The following is a 17,278-nucleotide window of genomic DNA, read 5'->3' on the forward strand; positions in this document are numbered from 1 at the left end:
ATGAGTAGGAAAAGTAAAGTTAGGACCAGAAATGAAGAGAAAATTCCACATCATCATCCCAAATGAAAATGATTAGAAATTTCTCAAATTCAACACTGTACATATCCTATCTAATAAAAGAGAAACATGGTAATTGGCAAATGACCGCTACCCTTCCCATTGGCTAATCAGGGCAATATGCAAATTAACTGCCAGCCAAGATGGCGGCCGGCAGCCAGGCAGCTGGAAACTAACATGAGGCTTGCTTGCTTCAGTGACGGAGAAAACCAACGTTCCCCGCCTGCCTTGCCGGCCTCTGAGCCTGCAGTTTAAGAAACACTGTAATGAATGTAGAAGCTAAACAAAACCCCAGAAACCTGCTTTCAGCGAGGCCGGGATCTCAGAGCTGGAGTTATACATTGTTTCGATTATAGAACCCAAACAAACCAGATACCTGCTTTCAGCAGCAAAGACCTCAGAGCTGGAGCCAGAGCTAAAGCTGGCCCAGAATAAAAAAGAAAAAGAAAAAAAGGAGCGGTTGGGAGCTTCAGTCACCTGCCACCCTGAAAACAGCCCTCAGCCCCTCACCCAGACTGGCCAGGCACCCCAGTGGGGACCCCCACTCTGAAGGGTGTGTTACCAGCTGCAAACAGCCATCATCCCCTCACCCAGGCTGGCCAGGCACCCCAGTGGGGATCCCCACCCTGATCCAGGACACCCTTCAGGGCAAACCAGCCGGCCACCACTTATGCACCAGGCCTCTATCCTATATAGTAAAAGGGTAATATGCCTCCCAGCACCAGGATCAGCGGAGCCACGAGGCCTCCCAGCACCGGGATCAGCATGACGGGGGCAGCGCCAAAACCCCCTGATCGCCTTACGGCTCTGTGTGTGACAGGGGGCGGGGCCACAACCTCCCTATCGGCCCTGCTCTGTTCGTGACAGGGGAAGACGCCCCAACACCCTGATCAGCCCTGCTCTGTGCCTGATAGGGGGGAGCTCCCCAACCCCCTGATCGCCCTGCGCCTCTGTGTGTGACAGGGTGCGGCGCCCCAACACCCTGATCCGCCCTGCTCTGTGTGTGACAGGGTGCGGCGCCCCAACACCCTGATCCGCCCTGCTCTGTGTGTGACAAGGTGCGGCGCCCCAACACCCCCCCCCCCACCACGGGCCCTGCTCTGTGTGTGACAGGGTAGAGCCATAACCTCCCCATCGGCCCTGCCCTGAGTGTGAGAGTGGCGGCGCCCCAACCCCCTGATCTGCCTTGCTCTGTGTGTGACAGGGGGCAGTGCCCCAACTCCCCTATCGGCCCTACTCTGTGAGTGACAGGGAAGAGCTCCCCAACCCCCTGATTGGCCCTGCTCTGAGCGTGACTGAGGGTGGCATCGCAACCTCCCGATCCGCCCTGCTCTGTGCATGACAGGGGCCGGCGCCCCAACTCTCCAATCAGCTCTGAGCCCGACCAGGGGCTGCATCTAGGGATTGGGCCTGCCCTCTGCCACCCGGGAGTGGGCCTAAGCCAGCAGGTCATTATCTCCCGAGGGCTCCCAGACTGCGAGAGGGCACAGGCCGGGCTGAGGAACCCCCCCTCCCCCCCGAGTGCACAAATTTTTGTGCACCGGGCCTCTAGTATATAATAAAGAGATAAGAAATGAAGTGCACTAGAAAAAAATGATTAACGTTTTCCCAGTCATTGATAAAAAACCAGTAAGGATAAAATCTGGTGGCTCAAGCAAAGAGGAGATGATAGCTATGGAAGTGTTTTGGGTTGGTTAGTATCTTTATGAGTCAGCAGAAAAAGATCAATAAACAATTTGCTTCTCTTTTCATCTTTTATTTCTCTAACACAGGTGCTGAAAAAGACAACTGTGGGACAGATTCTAATATATTTATTCTAAATTAAAAGTAGATTCAGCATATGCAATGCAGACCTGCCCTGGCAGCTCATTTTGAACAAAAGAATAAAAAAAAAGAGAGAGGAATGTGGGTAAGTAGATTATTCTCTCCCTCCTCGTTCCCCTTTCTGTCTTTCCCTGCAGAATGCTCCTGGCTGCTCCTTTAAAGTCTGGTGTGGTACTAGAGAAAAATTTAACACAAGTAACAAGTGTTACTTTAGAAAGCAAGATTTTATTTTCAAAACTCTGCATAACAGTGCTTTATAAAAAGGACTGCCATATGAAAAAATTTAAGGCAGTGTTTACCTACACTCAACTACACTGAATAAGAATTCTTTTTTTAAAATTGTTTTATTGCTTAAAGTATTACAAAGAGCATTACATACGTCTATTTTTTCCCCGCCCTTGACAATCTCCCTCCTCTTTCCCCTCAATGTCTTTCCAAAAAGAATTCTTCAATTGAAATAATTATCAAACTTAACTTGTAATTTTAGTGAAAAAAGTATCAATTGTGGTTTTTAACATCTACAGAGGTGATAACCACCAAGATCAAATGGTTAGCATTAGTGGTACAGGAACAATAGAATGTGAACAGAATTATCTCAACATCATGTCTTGTTATTTGGGTTTATATTAGTCTGAATAGAATTCCTGAAAAACAGAAATTCACTGAAATGTCTGAGCTAACTTTCCCCACTTACAAGGCAGGTATTAGCTGTCTCTTAACACCCGAGAAGCAAGGAATTCCACTTCCGTGTGACCTATTTATGCCTGTTAGATTTATCATATGCATTTTTTAATGACCTCAAAACCAAAGGAAATGTAGAAATCTATTTGAAAAACTGACATTAAGGTTGTGACAACAACCAAAATAACAAGAAAATTTAAAGTTAAACTGACACACAATCCCCAAATCAGCCTGGTACACCCCTCATTTGAAAAACAGTTACTGTGTGAAATAGTGATGGCATGTCAGCCTCTGCTTTGAAACTCCTGATTTTTGTCATTTGGTGTTTGTGTCACAGCCTTAATATTATTTAAATAAACTTTTTAATATATATTATTTTAAAAAAGTCTTTGAATCGAGGATACTTGTAAAGCTTTGAAGAAGCCACCCTCAAAGCCCTGCAGCTCCAGCACGCCATTTTTTGTAGAAGTGGTGCATAAAACATTTGCTATTGACAAATCTAATTCATTACAAGGTGAGATGGATGCATTTTAAAATAACCAGCTGGCATCATTATCTGTGGTGCCTTTTATAAATTATTCTTCATTTCCCTTTTGACTGAACTTTTCACAGTTCCCTTTCAGAGTCTGAGTGTTATGCCTTATAGTCAATGCTTTCAACATGTTTAGACAAGTCATAAGTTAAACAAGCAGTGGTACTTTATTTTCTAGAAATGAGAAAGGGTTGCAGAAATAGTTACAGATTATTTCTTTCAATTCTCTGGTTTTTAACTAAAGACAAGCAAAGTTAGTTAGTGGTTGGTTTCATCTCATACAAAGGATTTAAAAATAAAGCCATACTGTTCAGGTGGAAGGAAGAATTTCAAAGAAAGAGACATAAAGGGAGATGCTGGCAGCCTTGCTGCACTGTTGCGCAGACTTAGTTTAAAATTGAATTGTGCTTCCCCTGACATGGGAGATCAGGCGCATCATAAGGCTGACAGCTGGCTGGCACACTAACTTCCTAAAGGAAAATGTGAGCTATATTCTCTCTTAGAGGCCAAAGGAATAGAATTATAGAAGCCTTGAAGGAAATGAAGTGGGTGAGGCACAAATTATTTGAAATATGATGAAAACATTTCTTACCTAATTTTGTTTCAGAAGGTGCTAAGAATGAGCTGGTCTTCCAATCCTAAGTAGGTGGAAAGTTATTTCCTTCTGGTTTGTTGGTAAAAGAACTACCCTTTCTTTAGGATCTTCAGCAGAGTTTTTTCCAAAATATACAAAACACACCTATAAAATAATTAGATAATACTTTGTCACTGCTACAATGGAGGGGATATAGTCACAACATTAGTTCTGTACATTGGTAGTGACAGTACTATCATTAGGTTATGACATACAAGCTAGATCTAAGAGATACTGAACATACATAAAGACACGCTGAAGTTGGAGCACCTAAGAAAACCTTATTAACAAGGTGATCCACAGCTTACAAGCACATGGATAACAGAGGCTCCTATGAAAATGCATATTCAAAACATTCTTTTTATTTTCATTGATTTTTCAAATGTCCCTAAAGAAATGTAGATCACAGAGAGTAAGGGAAGGTTGCAGGACATAAAACAAGCAGTGCCTTTCAATACAATCACTTTCTTCCTGTTTAGTTACCAGTTCCTCCATAACAATTTATTAAAACCATCCTTTTCCACTCTTCTGGTTATCTTGTTAAAATAGATTCTGATTCAATTGATCTGGGGTTGGGGTTTGAGATTGTATATTTCTAACAAGCTCCCAGGTAACTCCACCAATGCTTTGGGTGGGTCCACAGAATACACTTTCACTAGTAAGGTTCCACCAGACTACTTGTCTTTCCCTGAACCAACGTACACTGTTGTTATTCTTAGCCACTGGCCCTTGTCTTTTATTAATTTTAGACTCTTTCATATAATTTTAGACTCTTTCATCAAGTATTCTCCCTTCCCTATCAAAACAGATAAAAATTTGGTTGATATTGCACTGATCAAATTAGGCACCTGCAAAACGTTTAGTTTTCCATCATGTGCATTGTACATATCATTCCACTTATTGAGGTCTTATTGTCACAAGGTAATGCTTTTCTATTTTCTCCAAGGGAGTTTTGCATATTTCTTGTTATGATAGATGTATTCCTAGGCACGTCATATTTTGAATGTTAATTTAGACAATATCTGTTTACAAAGCTTTTTTCATTTTTGTTTATATGTGTATCTGTATAATTTTTGTATATTGATATTTTTATCCAGGATATTTACTGAACTCTTCATTTTCTGTAGTTTTACATTATGTACAAGTGATAAGTTTTACTTTTTCATTTCAAAAATCTATACTTCCTTATCTTGCTTTACTAAAAGAAAAAAATAAGCAATAAGCAATAAATGTACTTTTTAATAGAAAAGACTATTTTGTTATCCATAATCAGCCAAACTGTTCTTTTAGTTAGGCCTAGGTTGACTAGAAAACCGATATGAAGAAGATCCCAAGTATTCCTTTTGATAAATATAATTTTCGGCTTTTCTTTGGTGTCTGACAAATAAGTGCTTCAATGTTACTAACATCTACTATCCCAGGCTGATTTCCAGTTTATCAGAAACAGACAAAACCCTCACAGACAACTTGACCACTTGGGGAAATGAATCTGAACAAAAGGAAACAGATGAATTATTACAAGGAATATGGTTCACTTCCACTGAAGAACTAAAGTGGAGATGCCAACACAGGGAAGCCATTATAGAGATACAACACATCACCTAACTCCACAGCTGAAATCACAGCATTTCTTGGAAACCCCACAAATAACTCAGATTACTTTCTTGATGACAATGTCAGCCTGCTCTAGGGTGAACTATCCTTCTTGATAGCTTTCAATCAGTTTGACCAAAGGAAAATAGCACTTACTGTTTCACAAACTGTCAATGTTGTTAACATTGGTTACCTGAGGAAAGGTATATGTACATAATGGTGGGATGGAGTAAAGGGTAAGGAAACAGGAGGCGATAACTAAAAATAATAACCATTATAATAATAATAAAAACACAATAAACTGTTTCATTAAAGTATGTTCATAATCAACTACAAACAATAATTATGAAGTACAGCAATGTAGAACATGCTAAAATGGAGAGGTGAAAATAGCATCCAGACAGCATTGCAACCATCCTATATAATAAAAGTCTAATATGCTAAGTGTCCGGTCGTCTGGTCATCCTTTCAATCAATCAAAGTGTAATATGCTAATGATATGCTAAGGCCGCTCAACCGCTCGCTATGATGTGCACTGACCACCAGGGGGCAGGTCCTCTGACTGGTAGGTTAGCTTGCTGCTGGGGTCCGGCCGATTGGGACTGAGCAAGACAGGCCAGCCATGCCCTGGAGCCCTCCTGTGGTCCCTCCCTGGCTGGCCAACCTCTTGCATCCCTCCCAGCCTCGACCATGCACCAGTGGGGTTCCTCGACCTGGCCTGCACCCTTTTGCAATCTGGGAGTCCTCGGGGATGTCAGAGAGCTGGTTTCAGCCTGATCCCCCTCAATGCAGGAGTTTCCCTCTGGTGGTCAGTGCGCTCCCACAGGGGGGAGCGCTGCTCAGCCAGAAGCCGGGCTCAAAGAGAACAGGGAGCAGGCCTAAGCCATCAGTCGGACATCCCCCAAGGGCTCCTGGACTGCAAGAGGGTGCAGGCTGTGCTGAGGGATCCCTCATCCCTCCCACCCCCTGCAAGTGCATGAATTTTGTGCACTGGGTCTCTAGTTTAAAAATATGTGCACAAAATTTTTGGTTAAGAAGATCACTGATTGTGTATTTTTCCCCATCTCCCTCTAGCAATCCTCTTAAAAAGATAATAAAGGTGTGTGTTGGGGTGGGGGAAGAGGATATAAATCCATAATGGTGAAGAGACTGAGCAAGCCCTCCGTACAAATTTGTACATGTAAGACAGATGAAGGAACATTCATAGGAGAAAGAGAGCAGGAAAAGCCAAATGATAGAATGTGTGCAGGGAGCACTGCAATTAAAAGAATGAGCTAATATCCCTGGCAGAGTGTGGAGTAAGGAGTGAAGCTGAAATATGCAATCACTTGAAGATTTGTCCTGATTCTCCCTCCCCTATCTTTGTATACAAGCAACTACTTTCTTTTTGTCTTTAGTTAAATATCTACTTTGAGTAAAAAAAAAAAAAAAAAAGTAAATGAGAGGAAATGAATTGTGTTTGAGGAAATGAATTGTCTAGAAAAGTAGAAAACATAGCATAAATATAGGTACTCCCAAAACAAGACGGCCTCTTTCTGGCCCCTTCTGACTTCAGGTATATGCATGGTTCCACCTATTCACTCTAAAGCAAAGCTTACAAGTCAAATCAGTGCCACCCAAATATAATTTCCAGGCAGCTTTTTTATTTTCTCTTTTCTAATATGAATGCAAAGCCAAGGACCACTGGGCATTTCAAAAAAAAAATCTTTTTTTCACATTTGAGATCAATGTAAAACAAAAATTTACTCCAAAGAAAATAGAGATAAATCAGTTAATAGAATGTGTAACTTTCCCATCATCCTAAGAGAGTAAAGAAAAAAAAAATGTATACATAATACAAGACCATAAACAGGACTTCCACCTATGGCTGAGCGCAATTAGCAAATACTCTTCCAAAAAAAAAAAAAACCAAGGAGCAAGACAAAATTGACAAATACAACTATTTTGGTGCTCTAGAAATTGACCAAAAGAATATAACAAATTGAGAAACATTCACATGTGAAAAACTGCTAATCTTTAGGTAAGAACACGAGGACCCTGTGGCATTCTGGCCTGGAGCTACTCTTACAACCATCAACCACAGCTCAGACAGCACAGAGGTCCTCCCAGGGTGGGGAAGATCACAGGACTGGAAATGTATCTGCTGTGGTCAAAGGGGGCTCACTTGAGTTTGAATGGTAGGTAATGTCTAAGCCCATGATGGTGTCAGTGGAAGTGAAGATCTAAGAAGCCAGCAAGCAGGGAGAGCCACACACCTCTATCAGCCCAAGGCCGTGGTCATAACTGGGGCAAGCATATTCTTGGCTAAGGCTGAGGATGTGCAATAGAGACTGAAGAGGAACAAAGCTAGCAGAGATTGCTTTGGCTGAACCATCATGGCCACAGAGGAAATGTGAAAGAGCCCAGCAGAAAGCAAAAACTGGGACACAATTGATAACTGTAAACTTTAAATGCATTCCTCTATTACAGAGATTCGTGAGGAGATGAGAGACGACTTACTGACCTGAAGTGTTTAATCACAACCACTGCCCAGCCATCAGCTTATCATTTAAGCTACACAGCCACAGGGGCAAGTCCTAGGAAGGTAAATGTAAAACTCAAAACGAAAATCTTAAAAACAAAAAAACCCAGATACATCAGTGGCCATACATCACAGGGGAGATTGATGCCACTGATTTAGTTTGGGCAAATTACCAAACAAAGAAACCAGCAAACAAAGCAACAACAACATTCAATGATTACAAAACCAGAATCCAGGGTTGTGTCAATATATGATCTAAAAATGTCCAGTTTTCAAGAAATTATGAGGCATGCAAAGAAATGGGGGAGGGAGAAGCAGTCAATAGCAACATTTTGAGTGTCCTTAGAAGTTCAATTTAAACAGACTTCAAAGCAGCTATTTTAAATCTGTTTAAAAAACCAAAGATAACCATATTTTAAAAAGTAAAACAATGAATAAAGAATAAAGATTCTCAGTAAGGAGACAGAAATTTTTGAAAAAAATGGAAATTTTGAAGTTAAAAAGTCCAACATATATGAAAAGATAATTCTCGAGGGACTTGAGAGCATATTCAAAATGACCTGTAAAAAGAATTGGTGAATTAAAGAGAGTTAATGTAAATTACCCAATCTAAAAAAAAAAAAAGAGAGAGAAAAAATATTTTTTTTTAAATGAGCAAAGACGCAGAGACATTTGGGACAATCATAACCATATCAAAAAACCTGTTACTAGTATCCCGGAGGGAGAGGGAACAGATAAAGGAGTAGAAAAAATACGTGAATAAGGAACAAAAATATATCAAATTAGATATGATTTGATAATTGCACTCGGCCATTTTGAATATGCTCTCAAGCATTAATCTACTCATCAAAGAAGTTCAAAGGACCCCATATAGGACAAATATAAAGAGATAGGTATCTAGACATAACACAATCAAACTATTAAAGGACAAAGACAAAGAAATTAAAAGCATCACGAGAAAACTAACTCTTCACACACAGGTAAGCATCAATGAAACCATGGAGGCCAGAAGTCAGTGGAATGAGAAATTAAAAATGCTGCAGGAAAAAAACTGTCCGCCAAATATTCTATATTAAGAATAACTATCTTTTAAGTTGACGGCAAAATAAAACCATCACTTTAATAACTAAAGACAAAATAAAGATTGAGAATTTGCTGCAAGCAGATCTGTCTTAAATAGTAAAGGAAATAAGGAAATTCTTCAATCTATAAAAAAATAACACCAGCCCTAGCTGGTCTGACTCCGTGGATAGAACGTCAGCCTGTGGACTGAAGAGTCCCAGGTTCTATTCCGGTCCTGAAGACTTCCAGGTTCGGTTCTGGTCAAGGGCACAAACCTGGGTTGTGAGCTCGATCCCCACTGTGGGATGTGCAGGAGGCAGTTGATCAATGATTCTCTCTCATCATTGATGTTTCCATTCCTTCTTTCTTCCTTCCTCTCAAAAATCAATAAAAATATATTTAAAAGCAAAAAAAAAAAAAGGAAATAACACCAGATGGTAAAAATGTAGGTTAATATGAAAGACTCTGAAATATTATTTCATTTATTTTCATTGATTTTTTAAAAAAAGCATAGATTGTATAAAACAATAGCTATAACAATGTATTATTTAGTTTATAACATGTAGGGATATAATACACATGGCAGTAATAGCAGAAAAAGGAGGAAGGAATAGACCTACAATAGAACAAAGTTTCTATATTTTGTCAAAATTAAGTTGATATTAACTAGATTGTATTAAGTTGGTTGTGGTAAATTAAAATGTAGAATGTATTCTCCAGAGCAAGCACTTAGAAAATAACTTTTTAAAAGGTAAAGTTACACTAGAAATTTAAAAGTGGATACACTAAAAATATTCATTTAATACAAAAAAAGCAGTGAAGGTAGAAGAAAGGAATAAAAAAGAGGAGTCATATAAAAGTAAAGTATAATGGAAAATGTAAACTTAACTATACCAATAAGCACATTACATGTGAATGGTTTAATCTCAATCAAAAGCAGGCCCAGCCAGTGTGGCTCAATGGTTGAGCAGTGACCCATGAACCAGGAAGTCACTGGTTTGATCCCTGGTCAGGGCACATGCCTGGGTTGCAGGCTGGATCCCCAGCGAGGTGCAGGAGGCAGCCAACTGATGTTTCTCTCTCATCGATGTTTCTATCTCTTTATTCCTCTCCCTTCCTCTCTCTAAAATAAAAAACATTTTTTTAAAAAACAGGAATTGTCAAAATAGATAAAAAAAAAAAAGCAAGATCCAACTATGTGTCATTTATGAGACATTTTATATTCAAATACAAAAAATAGATTAAAAATAGATAGAAAAGGATATTCCAAGCAAACAGTAACTATAATAGAGCTGATATTACTACACTAATATTAGACAAAACAGGCTTTAAGAAATATTTGAGGAAAACATGATATTTCAAAATGATAAAAGGAAAAATACATAAAAAAGATATAAATGTATATCCACCTAAAACAAAGCACCAAGATCAATAGAGGAAAAAAATGACAGAATCAAAAGAAGAAATAAATCATTTATTATAGTTAGATATTTCAAAGCTTTGTTCTCAGGAATGGACAGGATTAAACAGAAAATCAGCAAGAGTTTAGAATATTTAAATACTGTCCCCCTGTCCAATCTAACTTACATATATAGATTACTTCACTCAGTGACGGAGGAGTACACTTTTTTTTTCAAATTCCAAAAAACATTTTTCAAAATAGACTATATGCCACGTCACAAGAAGTCTCAATAAATGAAAGTATAAAATGTTCTAAGAATACAACAGAAATAAATTAGAAATCAATAGCAAAAGTAAATCTTTAAAAAAAACCAATATTTGGAAATTAAAGAGCACACTTCTACATAACAATGTCAAAAAGAAATCACAAGGGATATTAGAAAATATTTTTTACTGAATGATAGTGAAAACATAACATGTATTTTTTTTAAAAATATATTTTATTGATTTTTTACAGAGAGGAAGGGAGAGGGATAGAGAGTTAGAAACATCAATGAGAGAGAAGCATCGATCAGCTGCTTCCTGCACACCCCCCACTGGGGATGTGCCCGCAACCCAGGTACCTGCCCTTGCCGGAATCGAACCCGGGACCTTTCAGTCCCCAGGCCGAAGCTCTATCCACTGAGCCAAACCGGCTAGGGCAACATGCTGTATTTTATAGGATACAGAAAAAGCAGTGTTTAGGAAGAAACCTATTAATTCCACCTATTTCAGAAAAGAAGAAAGATCACAAATAGATAACATAAGATTCAATCACCATAAAAAAAAAAAAGAGCAAACCACATCCAAAGCAGGAAGAGGAGCAACACAAGAGAAAGCAGAAATAAATAACATGGAAAAGATAAAGGCAATAGAGAAAAGACAAGGTGGTTCTTTGGCAAGATCAACAAAATCTCACACCTTTAGCTAGACTGGTAAAAAAAAAAAGATACAAATTATCAAAATAATGAAAAAGATGTCACTACTGAACGCACAAAAATCAAAGGATTATAAGACAACACAATGGACAACTTTATGCCAACAAAATAGACACATTTTAATGTCTACACAATAGGAATGGACATATCCTTTAAAAAGACATAAATGGCACCTCTCCCCAACCTCTCCCCAGACTCCACAAGTCCGCACCTTCTCCCACACCTCAGCCGCGGAAATTCAAACTATGATGGCAGCTCAATTGGACATTACTCCTTTCAACTTCAGTGAATCCAGGACCGGCCATGGGATTGGAAACCAAGACCCCAGAGATTCACAACTGTGACTTGTCTTAGTGGGTAAGGCTGGAGCAGGAAAAAGTGCCAGGGGGAACAGCATCCTTGGAAAGAAAGCATTTCATTCCAGTATGGCAGCAAAATCCATCACTAAGGTCTGTCAGAAAGGGAGTAGCACGTGGAATGGGAGGGAAATTGTTGTCGTGGACACACCTGGCATTTTTGACACTGAGGCACGGGATGCTGACACACAAAGGGAGATTGCTAACTGCATCCTCCTGACTTCCCCTGGCCCTCATGCTGTGCTCCTGGTGGCCCCACTGGGCCGGTATACAAAGGAAGAACAAAAGGCCATGGAGAAGATGCTGTCAATGTTTGGATCCCAAGCTAGGAGATACATGATTCTCTTATTCACCCGGAAAGATGACCGGATGGCATGGAGTTCCATGATTACTTAAAGGAAGCTCCACAAGGCATTCAAGATCTAATGGACCATTTCAGGGGTCGTCACTGTGAGTTCAACAATGAGGCAACAGGAGCTGAGCAGGAAGCTCAGAGGGCACAGCTGTTGGACCTGGTCCAGTGCATGGTGATGCAGAATGAGGGAGAATTCTACACTGATGAGATGTACCAAAGGGCTGAAGAGGACATTCAGAAACAGATTCAAGTGAAACAAGAAAAATACAAAGCTGAACTGGAGAGAGAGAAAAGGCAAGTAAGAGAGAAATATATATATATATATAAAAAAAATCAGAAACCTGAAGGATAAAATGGAGCAAGAAAAGAGAAAGGCAGAAATGGAGAGGGAATGGGAAGAGGGAGATTTGCCATCTAAAAAGGCTGCAAGAAGCCAGAGATGAAGTTGAGAGTCAGCAAGATACTAGTATACTTGACATAATCACAGGTATAACAGTGATCACTTTACCTTTTTTTAAAATTCTATTCGAGGGAATTTAAGCTTTTTGAAAATCTGTTTCCTGCCTATTTTCAAGTGTTCTTTCTCATATATGTAACTCATTCCCCAAAGTCAGAGTTCTCTATTTTCTCTTCTTCAAGTTCGCAGGACTGGGTGTTTAGTAAAGTTTCTTATTGGCATTTGGTAGATATCTGTTTAATTTATTTAACAGGGATGAGACACATTCTCAATTTGTAAAATTCCAAAGTAGAAAGTATGGATGCTCCCTATCTTCTGACTCTTTCTTAGAGAAAGAGAAAGGGAATGCAGGAGACCAAAAGACAATGATTCTCTAGAGTCTTTTTAGATTGACACATAATCTCTGCCTGTGGCTTCTACTCCACATTTTTGCCTTTGGGATGACAATGATCTTTTTACCCATGTGGTTAAAGAAATCAATTATTTGCATTTGGTAATGGATAGCTAGAAATGCTTATAGAATTCTTTCTAAATGAACATAAATTTGTTGAATTACATTCTTTCGAAGGACTGAAATAGTTCCTTATTATCTGCCCACTCAAGAAAAAAGAGTTGTCTGAAAAAAAGATTTCTCAGAACTCAACTAAGTGAAATGCCAGAAGAGTAAAAGACAGAGATTCAACAGCTAAGAGAACAGTGTTCAGTGTATTCAGATGTTTCTGTAGAAGGTCTTTGAGCAACCTCAAGGTAACCACTTTTCTGAATAACTAGTTCTTTCCTTTTCTTGTGAAAATAACTGTTGCCACCGCACCTCCATCACCCCACACCTTGATTACTTATTGCTAGGTGGGTCATCCCCACACTGCTTCTCCTTCCCACTTCAGTTGTTTGCTTACTGTTACTATAATAAAACTTTTCTATTTTCTCAAAAAAGGACATAAATGACTAAAACTGACTTTAGAAGAAATGCGAAAATGGAATCGACCTTAAAACAAGTAAAGAAATTAAATTGCTAATTCAAAAATCTTCCTACAAGGAAAAGCTGCAAGAGCCTCATAGGTAAATTCTACAAAATAATACTAACATTTCATAGACTTTCATAAAACAAAGGAAAGAAACCCTCCTAATTCATTCTATGACAGTATTATCCCGATAACAAAGCCAAACAAACACACCACAAGAACATAAAACTGCAGTCTAACTGCCTATATTAAAAAAGAAAGATCTAAAATCAATACACTAACCTTCAACCTTAAGAAACTAGAAAAAGCCAGCAAAACCCAAAGCAAGCAGAAGGAAGGAAACAACGATTAGACTGGGAATAAATAAAAAGAATAGAAAATTTATAGAAAAAAATAATGAAACTAAAGTTGATTCTTTGAAAATAGGTTCAAATGACAAACTTTTAGCTCAAATTACTAAAATTAGGAATTAAAGAGGGGATATTATTACTGATGTTAAAGAAATAGATTATAAAGAGATACTAAAACAATTGTGTCATCAAATTATATAACCTAGATGAACAGACAACTTCCTAGAAAGACACAAAGTACTGATATGAGTGAGGAAGATTTAAACAATATGACTAAACCAATAACAAGTAAGCAGATTGAATTAATTATCAAAAACTTTCCCACAAAGAGAAGCCTAAGGCCATGACTGGTTGGTGAAGTCTACCAAAAATGTAAAGAAGAATTAACACCAATCCTTCACAGATTGTTCCAAAAAACAGAAGAGGAAAGAACACTTCCCAACTCATTTTCTGAGGCCAGTATTACCATGACACCAAAAAAAGACAAAAACATTACAAAAAACTATAGACCAATATCCCTTAGAAATATAGAGACAAAAATAATCAAAATATTAACAAGTATAAAAAAGAATTATACACCATGACTAAGTGAAATTTATCCCAGGAATATAAGGTTGACTCCAACACAGGAAAATGAATCAATGTAATAGACTTTATTAAGAGAATAAAGGACAAAAAACACATGATAGTTTAAGTATATGCAAAGAAAAATGTGTTAAAACTCAACACCATTCATGATAAAAATAACTCAACAAACTAGGAATAAAAGGGAACTCTATCAATTCCATAAAGGATAACTATAAAAAACCCACAGCTATCTTCATACTTAATGGTAAAAGACTGAGCTTTTCCCTAAAGATCAGGAACAAGACAAGAATGTCCATTTTTAGCACTCCTCTTCAACATTGTACTGGAAGTTCGATCCAGGAAAATTAGGTAAGAAAAGTAAATATCCAGATTGCAAAGGGAGAAGTAAAACTACCTACTTATAGATGACAAGATCTGGTATGTAGAAAATCCTAAGGAATCCTAAAACAAACAAAACCCTCAAACTATTGGAGCTAATGAATACATTCAACGAAGTTTGCAAGATATGAGATTAGTAAACAAATATCAATTGTATTTCTATAGACTATCAATTAACAATTTGAAAATAAAATTAGAAAAACAATTTAATTTACAATAGTACCAAATAGAATAAAATATTTAGGAAAAATTTAACAAAAGAACTGTAAGACCTGTTCACTGAAAACTACAAAACATCACTGAAAGGAACTGAATTAGACCTAAAGAGTGAAAAGTCCATGTTTATGGATTGAAAGGTTTAATATTGATAATGTGGCAAAACTTCCCAATCTACAGATTGAATGTAATCTCTATCAAAATCCCGGCTGCCTATTTTGCTGAAATTAACAAACTGATCTGAAAATCCATATGGAAGTGCAAGGAACCCAGAGTAACCAAAACATCTTGAAAAAGAACAAAGTTAGAGAACTCACATTTTCCATTTTCAAAACTTATTATAAAACTACAATAATCAAGACTGTGTAACAGGATAGGCATAAGGACAGACATGTAATCAATGCAATAGAACTGAGAGTCCATAAATAAACCTATACAATATCCAATTGATTTCTGATGAGGGTTTCAAGAAAGTTCAATAGGGAAAGATTGGCCTTTTCATGAAATGTTCCTGAGACAACTGGATAGTAACATGCAAAAGAATGGAGTCGGACTCCATTAAAAGATGTTTAAAAATTAACTCAGAATTGATCAGAGACCTAAATATAAATGCTAACATATATAAAAACCTTAGAAGAAATCAAAGGTGTCAATCTTTTTGACCTTAGATAAATGCAAATTGAGACCACATGAGATACAACTTCACAGCTCACCAGAATGGCTATAAGCGAAAAATAAAAAATAACAAGTGTTGGGGAGGATGTGGAGAAAATGAAACCCCATTTACTGCTAAATGAGAATATAAAGGTCTCTCCCTTGCCTTGTCAATAGAGATATTTCCTTAATAGCACTTTGCATTATGTACTAGTACTTAGTTTTGTGATCTCTCCCCCCAAATGCAAGCACATGAAGACTAATTCGGTTTCTTTCCTTCCCTTGAATATACAGTATATCAGTCAGGGTACTTGTCATTCTATGCAATCTGCAACCACTGATTTACTTACCACTTTCAACCACTAGATTATAATCTTAAAACAGAGACTGTGCCTTCTTTATTTTTGCATCCCAGAACCTAAGCTAGTGGTTGACACAGAGGAAGTACAAAGAAAGAGTTGAATAAGAAATCTAAAGTGTGGTACACAGATCCCTGGTGGAGCCTCGATATTCTTTTAGGGGGTTCTCAAGGTCAAAACTATTTTCATAAAAGACACTATATGACATTTCGCTAGGTTAACATTTGTACTAATAGTGCAAAAGCAATGATGCCCTAGCACAAAATGCAGTTCTCAAACTGTATTAGTTGTAATAGTTTTTCTATTGCTTCTATAAGTTGTCATAAAACCACAAATTATCTTACAGTTCTCTTGGTCATAATTCTGAATTGGGTCTCACTAGGCTAAACCAATGATTGGCAGGACTTCATTCCTTTCTGGAGGCTCTGAGGAGAATCCAGTTTCCTTGCATTTTCTAGCTTTTGGAGGCTGCTCTCATTCTTTGGCCCCTACCCCACTTGCCCCACTTTCAAGCCACCTAACTGGGTTGAGACCTTTTCACTTGGAATCACTCTGAATTCCTATTCTGCCTCCTTCTTCCATTTTTGAGAACCACTGTGATTACATTGAACCCATTTGGATAATCTAGGATTAGCTCTCTATTTTAAGATAAACTAATTAACATCTTTAATTTCATTTTGCCATATTCACAGGTTCCAGAGATTCGAATATAAGCATATTTAGGGTAGTCATTATCCTGGCTACTACAGTAGTCATATTTTTCACCCCCACACAATTGGAAAAAAAAAGAATGACAGGTTCATTTAATGGCTTTGATGAGGCAGTAAAAATTAGTAATTCTATTAAAATTAGTAATTCTATTACTAATTTTTGAGTATGCCAGATTTTTCTCAAAAATCAACCAAATTTGACTGTCATTTCAAGGAAAAGATTAGACAGTGATAAATTTAGAACTTTCAAAGCAAAAATAAAAATTTTTGATAATTCATATTGTCATAAGGACAGTTTCCTAGTATTTTAAGATTTCCTGATGAGACAGCTGGTGATATTAACATATGCATTTTTTTGATACTGCATAATAAAGTGCATTAAGATTTGAAAGATCAGCATACCTCAATGAATCAATGTTTTACATATGGCCAATGCATTATGTAACAAAATCAGGTGTTTGCAAAGATTCATCCAAAGTTCAAGACAGACCATAGGATTTTGTTTTATTTTATTTTTAAATATTTTTATTCATTTCAGAGAGGAAAGGAGAGGGAGAGAAAGAGAGAAACATCAATGATGAGAGAGAGAAACATCAACGATGAGAGAGAAT

The 17,278-nt window shown here is 37.8% G+C and overlaps 1 protein-coding gene and 1 pseudogene across 1 annotated transcript in view; one reads left to right on the forward strand and one right to left on the reverse strand.

Moving 5' to 3' along the window:
* Nucleotides 1-17,278, reverse strand: part of KIAA0825 (KIAA0825 ortholog) — a 64,917-nt gene that overhangs the window by 38,284 nt on the left and 9,355 nt on the right. Inside the window, exon 2 of the mRNA XM_036310098.1 lies at nucleotides 3,687-3,833. The gene's annotated coding sequence lies outside the window, so the exon portion shown is untranslated. The remainder of the gene's footprint in view (nucleotides 1-3,686; nucleotides 3,834-17,278) is intronic.
* LOC118656032 lies at nucleotides 11,531-12,533 on the forward strand (annotated as a pseudogene).

This window comes from Myotis myotis, unplaced genomic scaffold, assembly GCF_014108235.1.
Source record: "Myotis myotis isolate mMyoMyo1 unplaced genomic scaffold, mMyoMyo1.p scaffold_m19_p_5, whole genome shotgun sequence".
Taxonomy (NCBI): Eukaryota; Metazoa; Chordata; class Mammalia; order Chiroptera; family Vespertilionidae; genus Myotis; species Myotis myotis.